Below are 9,641 nucleotides of genomic sequence, written 5' to 3'. Positions count from 1 at the left end.
AAAGAGGTGCAAGACGAGGACTTCCCAGGGGTCACCCATCCTAGTACTACTCTCGCCCAAGCACTCTTAACTGCGGAGTTCTGATGGGATCCGGTGCATTAGTGCTGGTATGATCGCACCCGAAGATTAACCGCGACTTTGTTGTTTGAAGCAGTAGACGGGGAAAAAAATGAAATTGAATGGAACAGGATAATCTGGAAATGGTTTAAAAGGGAGAAGTTTGTCGAAAAGGAGGCGAAGGCGATTGAATAGGCTAAAAATCGGACAGGCTGTCCGGGGAAAAAAAAAGGGGAGGGGGTGGAAAAAGGGGTGCAACACGAGGACTTCCCAGGGGGTCACCCATCCTAGTACTACTCCCGCCCAAGCACGCTTAACTGCGGAGTTCTAATGGGATCCGGTGCATTTGTGCTGGTATGATCGCACCCGAAGATTAACCGCGACTTTGTGGTTTTAAGCAATATACGGGAAAAAAAATGAAATTGAATGGAACAGGATAATCTGGAAATGGTTTAAAAGGGAGAAGTTTGTCGAAAAGGAGGCGAAGGCGATTGAATGCGCTAAAAATCGTACAGGCTGTCCGGTGAAAAAAAAAAGGGGGAGGGGGGTGGAAAAAGGGGTGCAACACGAGGACTTCCCAGGGGGTCACCCATCCTAGTACTACTCTCGCCCAAGCACGCTTAACTGCGGAGTTCTGATGGGATCCGGTGCATTAGTGCTGGTATGATCGCACCAGAAGATTAACCACGACTTTGTAGTTTTAAGCAGTAGACGGGCAAAAAAATGAAATTGAATGGAAAAGGATAATCTGGAAATGGTTTAAAAGGGAGAAGTTTGTCGAAAAGGAGGCGAATGCGATTGAATGGGCTAAAAATCGGACAGGCTGACCGGGGAAAAAAAAAAAGGGGAGGGGGGGTGGAAAAAGGGGTGCAGCACGAGGACTTCCCTGGGGGTCACCCATCCTAGTACTACTCTCGCCCAAGCACGCTTAACTGCGGAGTTCTGATGGGATCCGGTGCATTAGTGCTGCTATGATCGAACCCGAAGATTAACCGCGACTTTATTGTTTTAAGCAGTAGACGGGGAAGAAAATCAAATTGAATGGAACAGGATAATCTGGAAATGGTTTAAAAGGGAGAAGTTTGTCGAAAAGGAGGGGAAGGCGATTGAATGGGCTAAACAAAGGACAGGCTGTCCGGGGAAAAAAAAAAAAGGGGAGGGGGGATGGAAAAAGGGGTGCAACACGAGGACTTCCCAGGGGGTCACCTATCCTAGTACTACTCTCGCCCAAGCACGCTTAACTGCAGAGTTCTAATGGGATCCGGTGCATTAGTGCTGGTATGATCGCACCCGAAGATTAACCGCGACTTTGTTGTTTTAAGCAGAAGACGGGGAAAAAAATGAAATTGAATGGAACAGGATAATCTGGAAATGGTTTAAAAGGGAGAAGTTTGTTGAAAAAGAGGCGAAAGCGATTGTATGGGCTAAAAATCGGACAGGCTGTCCGGGGAAAAAAGAAAAGGGGAGGGGGATGGAAAAAGGGGTGCAACACGAGGTCTTCCCAGGGGGTCACCCATTCTAGTACTACTCTCACCCAAGCACGCTTAACTGCGGAGTTCTGATGGGATCCGGTGCATTAGTGCTGGTATGATCGCACCGGAAGATTAACCGCGACTTTGTTGTTTCAAGCAGTAGACGGGGAAAAAAATGAAATTGAATGGAATAGGATAATCTGGAAATGGTTTAAAAGGGAGAAATTTGTCGAAAAGGAGGCGAAGGCGATTGAATGGGCTAAAAATCGGACAGGCTGTCCGGGGAAAAAAAAAAGGGGAGGGGGGGTGGAAAATGGGGTGCAGCACGAGGACTTCCCAGGGGGTCACCCATCCTAGTACTACTCTCGCCCAAGCACGCATAACTGCGGAGTTCTGATGGGATCCGATGCATTACTGCTGGAATGATCGCACCCGAAGATGAACCGCGACTTTGTTGTTTTAAGCAGTAGACGGGGAAAAAAAGGAAATTGAACGGAACAGGATAATCTGGAAATGGTTTAAAAGGGAGAAGTTTGTTGAAAAGGAGGCGAAGGCGATTGAATGGGCTAAAAATCGGACAGGCTGTCCGGGGAAAAAAAAAAAGGGGAGGAGGGGTGTAAAAAGGGGTGCAACACGAGGACTTCCCAGGGGGTCACCCATCCTAGTACTACTCTCGGCCAACCACTCTTAACTGCGGAGTTCTGATGGGATCCGGTGCATTAGTGCTGGTATGATCGCAACCGAAGGTTAACCGCGACTTTGTTGTTTTAAGCAGTAGACGGGGAAAAAAATGAAATTGAATGGAACAGGATAATCTGGAAATGGTTTAAAAGGGAGAAGTTTGTCGAAAAGGTGGCGAAGGCCATTGAATGGGCTAAAAAACGGACAGGCTGTCCGGGGAAAAAAAAAAGGGGAGGGGGGTGGAAAAAGGGGTGCAACACGAGGACTTCCCAGGGGGTCACCCCTCCTAGTACTACTCTCGGCCAACCACGCTTAACTGCGGAGTTCTGATGGGATCCGGTGCATTAGTGCTGGTATGATCGCACCCGAAGATTAACCGCGACTTTGTTGTTTCAAGCAGTAGACGGGGAAAAAAATGAAATTGAATGGAACAGGATAATCTGGAAATGGTTTAAAAGGGAGAAGTTTGTCGAAAAGGAGGCGATGGAGATTCAATGGGCCAAAAATGGGACAGGCTGTCCAGGGAAAAAAAAAAAGGGGATGGGGGTGGAAAAAGGGGTGCAACACGAGGACTTCCCAGGGGGTCACCCAACCTAGTACAACTCTCGCCCAAGCACGCTTCACTGCGGAGTTCTGATGGTATCCGGTGCATTAGTGTTGGTATGATCGCACCCGAAGATTAACCGCGACTTTGTTTTTTTAAGCAGTAGACGGGGAAAAAAATGAAATTGAATGGAACAGGATAATCTGGAAATGATTTAAAAGGGAGAAGTTTGACGAAAAGGAGGCGAAGGCGATTGAATGACCTAAAAATCGGACAGGCTGTCCGGGGAAAAAAAAAAGGGGAGGGGGGTGGAAAAAGGGGTGCAACACGAGGACTTCCCAGGGGGTCACCCATCCTAGTACTACTCTCGCCCAAGCACGCTTAATTGCGGAGTTCTGATGGCATCCGGTGCATTAGTGCTGGTATGATCGCACCCGAATATTAATCGCGACTTTGTTGTTTTAAGCAGTAGACGGGGAAAAAAATGAAATTGAATGGAACAAGATAATCTGGAAATGGTTTAAAAGGGAGAAGTTTGTCGAAAAGGAGGCGAAGGCGATTGAATGGGCTAAAAATCAGACAGGCTGTCCGGGGAAAAAAAAAAGGGAAGGGGGTGTGGAAAAAGGAGTGCAACACGAGGACTTCCCAGGGGTCACCCATCCTAGTGCTACTCTCGCCCAAGCACGCTTCACTGCGGAGTTCTGATGGGATCCGGTGCGTTAGTGCTGGTATGATCGCACCCGAAGACTAACCGTGACTTTGTTGTTTTAAGCAGTAGACGGGGAAAAAAATTAAATTGAATGGAACAGGATAATCTGGAAATGGTTTACGAGGGAGAAGTTTGTCGAAAATGAGGCGAAGGCGATTGAATGAGCTAAAAATCGGACAGGCTGTCCGGGGAAAAAAAAAAGGGGAGGGGGTGGAAAAAGGGGTGCAACACGAGGACTTCCTAGGGGATCACCCATCCTAGTACTACTCTCGCCCAAGCATGCTTAACTGCGGAGTTCTGATGGGATCCGGTGCATTAGTGCTGGTATGATCGCACCCAAAGATTTACCGCGACTTTGTTGTTTTAAGCAGTAGACGGGGAAAAAAATGAAATTGAATGGAACAGGATAATCTGGAAATGGTTTAAAAGGGAGAAGTTTGTCGAAAAGGAGGCGAAGGCGATTGAATGGGCTAAAAATCGGACAGGCTGTCCGGGGAAAAAAAAAAGGGGAGGGGGGGTGGAAAAAGGGGTGCAACACGAGGACTTCCCAGGGGGTCACCCATCCTAGTACTACTCTCGCCCAAGCACGCTTAACTGCGGAGTTCTGATGGGATCCGGTGCATTAGTTCTGGTATGATCGCACCCAAAGATTAACCGCGACTTTTTTGTTTTAAGCAGTAGACGGGGAAAAAAATGAAATTGAATGGAACAGGATAATCTGGAAATGGTTTAAGAGGGAGAAATTTGTCGAAAAGGAGGCGAAGGCGATTGAATGGGCTAAAAATCGGACAGGATGTCCGGGGAAAAAAAAAAGGGGAGGGGGGGTGGAAAAATGGGTGCAACACGAGGACTTCCTAGGGGGTCACGCATCCTAGTACTACTCTCTCCCAAACACGCTTAACTGCGGAGTTCTGATGGGATCCGGTGCATTAGTGCTGGTATAATCGCACCAGAAGATTAACCGCGACTTTGTTGTTTTAAGCAGTAGACGGGGAAAAAAATGAAATTGAATGGAACATGATAATCCGGAAATGGTTTAAATGGGAGAAGTTTGTCGAAAAGGAGGCGAAGGCGATTGAATGGGCTAAAAATCGGACAGGCTGTCCGGGGAAAAAAAAAAAGGGATGGGGGGGTGGAAAAAGTGGTGCAACACGAGGACTTCCTAGGGGGTCACCCAACCTTGTACTACTCTCGCCCAAGCACGCTTAACTGCGGAGTTCTGATGGGATCCGGTGCATTAGTGCTGGTATGATCGCACCCGAAGATTAACCGCGAGTTTGTTGTTTTAAGCAGTAGACGGGGAAAAAAATAAAATTGAATGGAACAGGATAATCTGGAAATGGTTTAAAAGGGCGAAGTTTGTCAAAAAGGAGGCGAAGGCGATTGAATGGGCTAAAAATCAGACAGGCTGTCCGGGGAAAAAAAAAAAGGGGAGGGGGGGTTGAAAAAGGGGTGCAACACGAGGACTTCCAGGGGGTCACCCATCCTAGTACTACTCTCGGCCAAGCACGCTTAACTGCTGAGTTCTGATGGGATCCGGTGCATTAGTGCTGGTATGATCGCTCCCGAAGATTAACCGCGACTTTGTTGGATTAAGCTGTAGACGGGGAAAAAAATGAAATTGAATGGAAAGGATAATCTGGAAATGGTTTAAAAGGGAGAAGTTTGTCGAAAAGGAGGCGAAGGTGATTGAATGGGTTAAAAATCGGACAGGTTGTCCCGGGAAAAAAAAAAGGGAGGGGGGGTGGAAAAAGGGGTGCAACACGAGGACTTTCCAGGGGGTCACCCATCCTAGTACTACTCTCGCCCAAGCACGCTTAATTGCGGAGTTCTGATGGGATCCGGTGCATTAGTACTGGTATGATCGCACCCGAAGATTAACCGCGACTTTGTTGTTTGATGCAGTAGACGGTGAAAAACATGAAATTGAATGGAACAGGATAATCAGGAAATGGCTTAAAAGGGAGAAGTTTGTCGAAAAGAAGGCGAAGGCGATTGACTGGGCTAAAAATCGAACAGGCTGTCCGGGGAAAAAAAAAAAGGGGAGGGGGGGTGGAAAAAGGGGTGCAACACGAGGACTTCCCAGGGGGTCACCCATCCTAGTACTACTCTCGCCCAAGCACGCTTAATTGCGGAGTTCTGATGGGATCCGGTGCATTAGTGCTGGTATGATCGCACCCGAAGATTAACCGCGACTTTGTTGTTTTAAGCAGTAGACGGGGAAAAAAATGAAATTGAATGGAACAAGATAATATGGAAATGGTTTAAAAGGGAGAAGTTTGTCGAAAAGGAGGCGAAGGCGATTGAATGGGCTAAAAATCAGACAGGCTGTCCGGGGAAAAAAAAAAAGGGAGGGGGTGTGGGAAAAGGAGTGCAACACGAGGACTTCCCAGGGGTCACCCATCCTAGTGCTACTCTCGCCCAAGCACGCTTAACTGCGGAGTTCTGATGGGATCCGGTGCGTTTGTGCTGGTATGATTGCACCGGAAGATTAACCGTGACTTTGTTGTTTTAAGCAGTAGACGGGGAAAAAAATGAAATTGAATGGAACAGGATAATCTAGAAATGGTTTAAGAGGGAGAAGTTTGTCGAAAATGAGGCGAAGGCGATTGAATGAGCTAAAAATCGGACAGGGTGTCCGGGAAAAAAAAAAGGGGAGGGGGGTGGAAAAAGGGGTGCAACACGAGGACTTCCCAGGGGGTCCCCCATCCTAGTACTACTCTCGCCCAAGCATGCTTAACTGCGGAGTTCTGATGGGATCCGTTGCATTAGTGCTGGTATGATTGCACCCGAAGATTAACCGCGACTTTGTTGTTTTAAGCAGTAGACGGGGCAAAAAATGAAATTGAATGGAACAGGATAATCTGGAAATGGTTTAAGAGGGAGAAATTTGTCGAAAAGGAGGCGAAGGCGATTGAATGGGCTAAAAATCGGACAGGATGTCCGGGGAATAAAAAAAGGGGAGGGGGGGTGGAAAAATCGGTGCAACATGAGGACTTCCTAGGGGGTCACCCATCCTAGTACTACTCTCTCCCAAGCACGCTTAACTGCGGAGTTCTGATGGGAACCGGTGCATTAGTGCTGGTATAATCGCACCAGAAGATTAATCGCGACTTCGTTGTTTTAAGCAGTAGATCGGGAAAAAAATAAAATTGAATGGAACAGGATAATCTGGAAATGGTTTAAAAGGGAGAAGTTTGTCGAAAAGGAGGCGAAGGCGATTGAATGGGCTAAAAATCGGACAGGCTGTCTGGGGAAAAAAAAAAAGGGGAGGGGGGTGGAAAAAGGGGTGCAACACGAGGACTTCCCAGGGGGTCACCCATCCTAGTACTACTCTCGCCTGAGCACGCTTCACTGCGGAGTTCTGATGGGATTCGGTGCATTAGTGCTGGTATGATCGCACCCGAAGATTAACCGCGACTTTGTTGTTTGATGTAGTAGACGGGGAAAAAAATGAAATTGAATGGAACAGGATAATCTGGAAATGGTTTAGAAGGGAGAAGTTTATCGAAAAGGAGGCGAAGGCGATTGAATGGGCTAAAAATCGGACAGGCTGACCGGGGAAAAAAAAAAAGGGGAGGGGGGTGGAAAAATGGGTGCAACACGGGGACTTTCTAGGGGGTCACCCATCCTAGTACTACTCTCGCCCAAGCACGCTTAACTGCGGAGTTCTGATGGGATCCGGTGCATTTGTGCTGGTATGATCGCATCCGAAGATAATCGCGAATTTGTTGTTTTAAGCAGTAGACGGGGAAAAAAATGAAATTGAATGGAACAGGCCAATCTGGAAATGGTTTAAATGGGAGAAGTTTGTCGAAAAGGAGGTGAAGGCGATTGAATGGGCTAAAAATCGAACAGGCTATCCGGGGAAAAAAAAAAAGGGGAGGGGGGTGGAAAAAGGGGTGCAACACGAGGACTTCCCAGGGGGTCACCCATCCTAGTACTACTCTCGCCCGAGCACGCTTAACTGCGGAGTTCTGATGGGATTCGGTGCATTAGTGCTGGTATGATCGCACCCGAAGATTAACCGCGACTTTGTTGTTTGATGTAGTAGACGGGGAAAAAAATGAAATTGAATGGAACAGGATAATCTGGAAATGGTTTAAAAGGGCGAAGTTTGTCGAAAAGGAGGCGAAGGCGATTGAATGGGCTAAAAATCGGACAGGCTGACCGGGGAAAAAAAAAAAGGGGAGGGGGGGTGGAAAAAGGGGTGCAACACGGGGACTTTCCTGGGGGTCACCCATCCTAGTACTACTCTCGCCCAAGCACGCTTAACTGCGGAGTTCTGATGGGATCCGGTGCATTTGTGCTGGTATGATCGCATCCGAAGATAATCGCGAATTTGTTGTTTTAAGCAGTAGACGGGGAAAAAAATGAAATTGAATGGAACAGGCTAATCTGGAAATGGTTTAAATGGGAGAAGTTTGTCGAAAAGGAGGCGAAGGCGATTGAATGGGCTAAAAATCGAACAGGCTATCCGGGGAAAAAAAAAAAGGGGAGGGGGGTGGAAAAAGGGGTGCAACACGAGGACTTCCCAGGGGGTCACCCATCCTAGTACTACTCTCGCCCGAGCACGCTTAACTGCGGAGTTCTGATGGGATTCGGTGCATTAGTGCTGGTATGATCGCACCCGAAGATTAACCGCGACTTTGTTGTTTGATGTAGTAGACGAGGAAAAAAATGAAATTGAATGGAACAGGATAATCTGGAAATGGTTTAAAAGGGAGAAGTTTGTCGAAAAGGAGGCGAAGGCGATTGAATGGGCTAAAAATCGGACAGGCTGGCCGGGGAAGAAAAAAAAGGGGAGGGGCGGTGGAAAAAGAGGTGCAACACGAGGACTTCCCAGGGGGTCACCCATCCTAGTACTACTCTCGCCAAAACACACTTAACTGCGGAGTTCTGATGGGATCCGGTGCATTAGTGCCGGCATGATCACACCCGAAGATTAACCGCGACTTTATTGTTTTAAGCAGTAGACGGGGAAAAAAATGAAATTGAATGGAACAGGATAATCTGGAAATGGTTTAAAAGGGAGAAGTTTGTCGAAAAGGAGGCGAAGGCGATTGATTGGGCTAAAAATCGGACAGGCTGGCGGGGGAAAAAAAAAAAGGGGAGGGGAGTGGACAAAGGGGTGCAACACGAGGACTTCCCAGGGGGTCACCCATCCTAGTACTACTCTCGCCCAAGCACACTTAACTGCGGAGTTCTGATGGCATCCGGTCCATTAGTGCTGGTGTGATCGCAGCCGAAGATTAACAGCAACTTTATTGTTTTAAGCAGTAGACGGGAAAAAAATGAAATTGAATGGAACAGGATAATCTGGAAATGGTTTAAAAGGGAGAAGTTTGTCGAAAATGAGTGGAAGGCGATTGAATGGGCTAAAAATCGGACAGGCAGTTCGGGGAAAAAAAAAAGGGGAGGGGGGTGGAAAAAGGGGTGCAACACGAGGACTTCCCAGGGGGTCACCCATCCTAGTACTATTCTCGCCCAAGCACGCTTAACTGCGGAGTTCTGATGGGATCCGGTGCATTAGTGCTGGTATGATCGCACCCGAAGATTAACCGCGACTTTATTGTTTTAAGCAGTAGACGGGGAAAAAAATGAAATTGAATGGAACAGTATAATCTGGAAATTGTTTAAAAGAGAGAAGTTTGTCGAAAAGGAGGCGAAGGCGATTGAATGGGCTAAAAATCGGATAGGCTGGCCGGGGAAAAAAAAAAGGTGAGGGGGGTGGAAAAAGGGGTGCAACACGAGGACTTCCCAGGGGGTCACCCATCCTAGTACTACTCTCGCCCAAGCACGCTTAACTGTGGAGTTCTTACGGGATCCGGTGCATTAGTGCTGGTTTGATCGCACCCGAAGATTAACCGCGACTTTATTGTTTTAAGCAGTAGACGGGGAAAAAAATGAAATTGAATGGAACAGGATAATCTGGAAATGGTTTAAAAGGGAGAAGTTTGTCGAAAAGGAGGCGAAGGCGAGAGAATGGTCTAAAAATCGGACAGGCTGGCCGGGGAAAAAAAAAAAAGGAGGGGGGTGGAAAAAGGGGTGCAACACGAGGACTTCCCAGGGGGTCACCCATCCTGGTACTACTCTCGCCCAAGCACGCTTAACTGCGGAGTTCTGATGGGATCCGGTGCATTAGTGCTGGTGTGATCGCACCCGAAGATTAACCGCG

The 9,641-nt window shown here is 47.7% G+C and overlaps 32 non-coding genes across 32 annotated transcripts; all 32 read right to left on the bottom strand.

The window, feature by feature from the left end:
• Positions 1–3: 3 nt before the first annotated feature.
• LOC145810994 (5S ribosomal RNA) lies at positions 4–121 on the bottom strand. Its single transcript, XR_014354544.1, has one exon. It is a non-coding gene; the product is annotated as a 5S ribosomal RNA (ribosomal RNA).
• A 185-nt stretch (positions 122–306) lies between these two features.
• On the bottom strand, positions 307–425 carry LOC145809524 (5S ribosomal RNA). Its single transcript, XR_014353084.1, has one exon. It is a non-coding gene; the product is annotated as a 5S ribosomal RNA (ribosomal RNA).
• Positions 426–613: 188 nt separating this feature from the next.
• Positions 614–732, bottom strand: LOC145809341 (5S ribosomal RNA). Its single transcript, XR_014352869.1, has one exon. It is a non-coding gene; the product is annotated as a 5S ribosomal RNA (ribosomal RNA).
• A 189-nt stretch (positions 733–921) lies between these two features.
• LOC145811832 (5S ribosomal RNA) lies at positions 922–1,040 on the bottom strand. The gene has a single exon (XR_014355363.1). It is a non-coding gene; the product is annotated as a 5S ribosomal RNA (ribosomal RNA).
• A 190-nt stretch (positions 1,041–1,230) lies between these two features.
• LOC145810644 (5S ribosomal RNA) lies at positions 1,231–1,349 on the bottom strand. The gene has a single exon (XR_014354204.1). It is a non-coding gene; the product is annotated as a 5S ribosomal RNA (ribosomal RNA).
• Positions 1,350–1,537: 188 nt separating this feature from the next.
• On the bottom strand, positions 1,538–1,656 carry LOC145810772 (5S ribosomal RNA). Its single transcript, XR_014354328.1, has one exon. It is a non-coding gene; the product is annotated as a 5S ribosomal RNA (ribosomal RNA).
• Positions 1,657–1,844: 188 nt separating this feature from the next.
• On the bottom strand, positions 1,845–1,963 carry LOC145811956 (5S ribosomal RNA). The gene has a single exon (XR_014355484.1). It is a non-coding gene; the product is annotated as a 5S ribosomal RNA (ribosomal RNA).
• A 189-nt stretch (positions 1,964–2,152) lies between these two features.
• On the bottom strand, positions 2,153–2,271 carry LOC145811441 (5S ribosomal RNA). The gene has a single exon (XR_014354982.1). It is a non-coding gene; the product is annotated as a 5S ribosomal RNA (ribosomal RNA).
• Positions 2,272–2,458: 187 nt separating this feature from the next.
• On the bottom strand, positions 2,459–2,577 carry LOC145811602 (5S ribosomal RNA). The gene has a single exon (XR_014355141.1). It is a non-coding gene; the product is annotated as a 5S ribosomal RNA (ribosomal RNA).
• A 188-nt stretch (positions 2,578–2,765) lies between these two features.
• LOC145811872 (5S ribosomal RNA) lies at positions 2,766–2,884 on the bottom strand. The gene has a single exon (XR_014355405.1). It is a non-coding gene; the product is annotated as a 5S ribosomal RNA (ribosomal RNA).
• Positions 2,885–3,071: 187 nt separating this feature from the next.
• LOC145811271 (5S ribosomal RNA) lies at positions 3,072–3,190 on the bottom strand. The gene has a single exon (XR_014354815.1). It is a non-coding gene; the product is annotated as a 5S ribosomal RNA (ribosomal RNA).
• Positions 3,191–3,378: 188 nt separating this feature from the next.
• On the bottom strand, positions 3,379–3,496 carry LOC145811447 (5S ribosomal RNA). Its single transcript, XR_014354988.1, has one exon. It is a non-coding gene; the product is annotated as a 5S ribosomal RNA (ribosomal RNA).
• A 186-nt stretch (positions 3,497–3,682) lies between these two features.
• On the bottom strand, positions 3,683–3,801 carry LOC145810880 (5S ribosomal RNA). The gene has a single exon (XR_014354434.1). It is a non-coding gene; the product is annotated as a 5S ribosomal RNA (ribosomal RNA).
• Positions 3,802–3,989: 188 nt separating this feature from the next.
• Positions 3,990–4,108, bottom strand: LOC145809788 (5S ribosomal RNA). Its single transcript, XR_014353354.1, has one exon. It is a non-coding gene; the product is annotated as a 5S ribosomal RNA (ribosomal RNA).
• Positions 4,109–4,296: 188 nt separating this feature from the next.
• Positions 4,297–4,415, bottom strand: LOC145812212 (5S ribosomal RNA). Its single transcript, XR_014355737.1, has one exon. It is a non-coding gene; the product is annotated as a 5S ribosomal RNA (ribosomal RNA).
• A 189-nt stretch (positions 4,416–4,604) lies between these two features.
• On the bottom strand, positions 4,605–4,723 carry LOC145811236 (5S ribosomal RNA). The gene has a single exon (XR_014354781.1). It is a non-coding gene; the product is annotated as a 5S ribosomal RNA (ribosomal RNA).
• Positions 4,724–4,912: 189 nt separating this feature from the next.
• Positions 4,913–5,030, bottom strand: LOC145811947 (5S ribosomal RNA). The gene has a single exon (XR_014355476.1). It is a non-coding gene; the product is annotated as a 5S ribosomal RNA (ribosomal RNA).
• Positions 5,031–5,216: 186 nt separating this feature from the next.
• Positions 5,217–5,335, bottom strand: LOC145811022 (5S ribosomal RNA). The gene has a single exon (XR_014354572.1). It is a non-coding gene; the product is annotated as a 5S ribosomal RNA (ribosomal RNA).
• A 189-nt stretch (positions 5,336–5,524) lies between these two features.
• LOC145809896 (5S ribosomal RNA) lies at positions 5,525–5,643 on the bottom strand. The gene has a single exon (XR_014353464.1). It is a non-coding gene; the product is annotated as a 5S ribosomal RNA (ribosomal RNA).
• A 188-nt stretch (positions 5,644–5,831) lies between these two features.
• Positions 5,832–5,949, bottom strand: LOC145811840 (5S ribosomal RNA). The gene has a single exon (XR_014355371.1). It is a non-coding gene; the product is annotated as a 5S ribosomal RNA (ribosomal RNA).
• A 186-nt stretch (positions 5,950–6,135) lies between these two features.
• On the bottom strand, positions 6,136–6,254 carry LOC145810959 (5S ribosomal RNA). The gene has a single exon (XR_014354510.1). It is a non-coding gene; the product is annotated as a 5S ribosomal RNA (ribosomal RNA).
• Positions 6,255–6,442: 188 nt separating this feature from the next.
• On the bottom strand, positions 6,443–6,561 carry LOC145811914 (5S ribosomal RNA). Its single transcript, XR_014355445.1, has one exon. It is a non-coding gene; the product is annotated as a 5S ribosomal RNA (ribosomal RNA).
• Positions 6,562–6,749: 188 nt separating this feature from the next.
• LOC145811415 (5S ribosomal RNA) lies at positions 6,750–6,868 on the bottom strand. The gene has a single exon (XR_014354957.1). It is a non-coding gene; the product is annotated as a 5S ribosomal RNA (ribosomal RNA).
• Positions 6,869–7,056: 188 nt separating this feature from the next.
• On the bottom strand, positions 7,057–7,175 carry LOC145811449 (5S ribosomal RNA). The gene has a single exon (XR_014354990.1). It is a non-coding gene; the product is annotated as a 5S ribosomal RNA (ribosomal RNA).
• Positions 7,176–7,362: 187 nt separating this feature from the next.
• LOC145810332 (5S ribosomal RNA) lies at positions 7,363–7,481 on the bottom strand. Its single transcript, XR_014353907.1, has one exon. It is a non-coding gene; the product is annotated as a 5S ribosomal RNA (ribosomal RNA).
• Positions 7,482–7,670: 189 nt separating this feature from the next.
• On the bottom strand, positions 7,671–7,789 carry LOC145811243 (5S ribosomal RNA). The gene has a single exon (XR_014354788.1). It is a non-coding gene; the product is annotated as a 5S ribosomal RNA (ribosomal RNA).
• A 187-nt stretch (positions 7,790–7,976) lies between these two features.
• Positions 7,977–8,095, bottom strand: LOC145810331 (5S ribosomal RNA). Its single transcript, XR_014353906.1, has one exon. It is a non-coding gene; the product is annotated as a 5S ribosomal RNA (ribosomal RNA).
• A 189-nt stretch (positions 8,096–8,284) lies between these two features.
• Positions 8,285–8,403, bottom strand: LOC145811789 (5S ribosomal RNA). Its single transcript, XR_014355322.1, has one exon. It is a non-coding gene; the product is annotated as a 5S ribosomal RNA (ribosomal RNA).
• Positions 8,404–8,591: 188 nt separating this feature from the next.
• LOC145812089 (5S ribosomal RNA) lies at positions 8,592–8,710 on the bottom strand. The gene has a single exon (XR_014355614.1). It is a non-coding gene; the product is annotated as a 5S ribosomal RNA (ribosomal RNA).
• Positions 8,711–8,896: 186 nt separating this feature from the next.
• On the bottom strand, positions 8,897–9,015 carry LOC145809111 (5S ribosomal RNA). The gene has a single exon (XR_014352605.1). It is a non-coding gene; the product is annotated as a 5S ribosomal RNA (ribosomal RNA).
• Positions 9,016–9,202: 187 nt separating this feature from the next.
• Positions 9,203–9,321, bottom strand: LOC145810836 (5S ribosomal RNA). The gene has a single exon (XR_014354391.1). It is a non-coding gene; the product is annotated as a 5S ribosomal RNA (ribosomal RNA).
• Positions 9,322–9,508: 187 nt separating this feature from the next.
• On the bottom strand, positions 9,509–9,627 carry LOC145809565 (5S ribosomal RNA). Its single transcript, XR_014353126.1, has one exon. It is a non-coding gene; the product is annotated as a 5S ribosomal RNA (ribosomal RNA).
• Positions 9,628–9,641: the final 14 nt, after the last annotated feature.

The sequence above is a fragment of the Camellia sinensis genome, chromosome 14 (assembly GCF_055761805.1).
Source record: "Camellia sinensis isolate YWXY chromosome 14, ASM5576180v1, whole genome shotgun sequence".
NCBI classification, from domain to species: domain Eukaryota; kingdom Viridiplantae; phylum Streptophyta; class Magnoliopsida; order Ericales; family Theaceae; genus Camellia; species Camellia sinensis.
The sequence above is the reverse complement of the archived record's forward strand: the minus strand, read 5'-3'. Positions and strand labels throughout refer to the sequence as shown.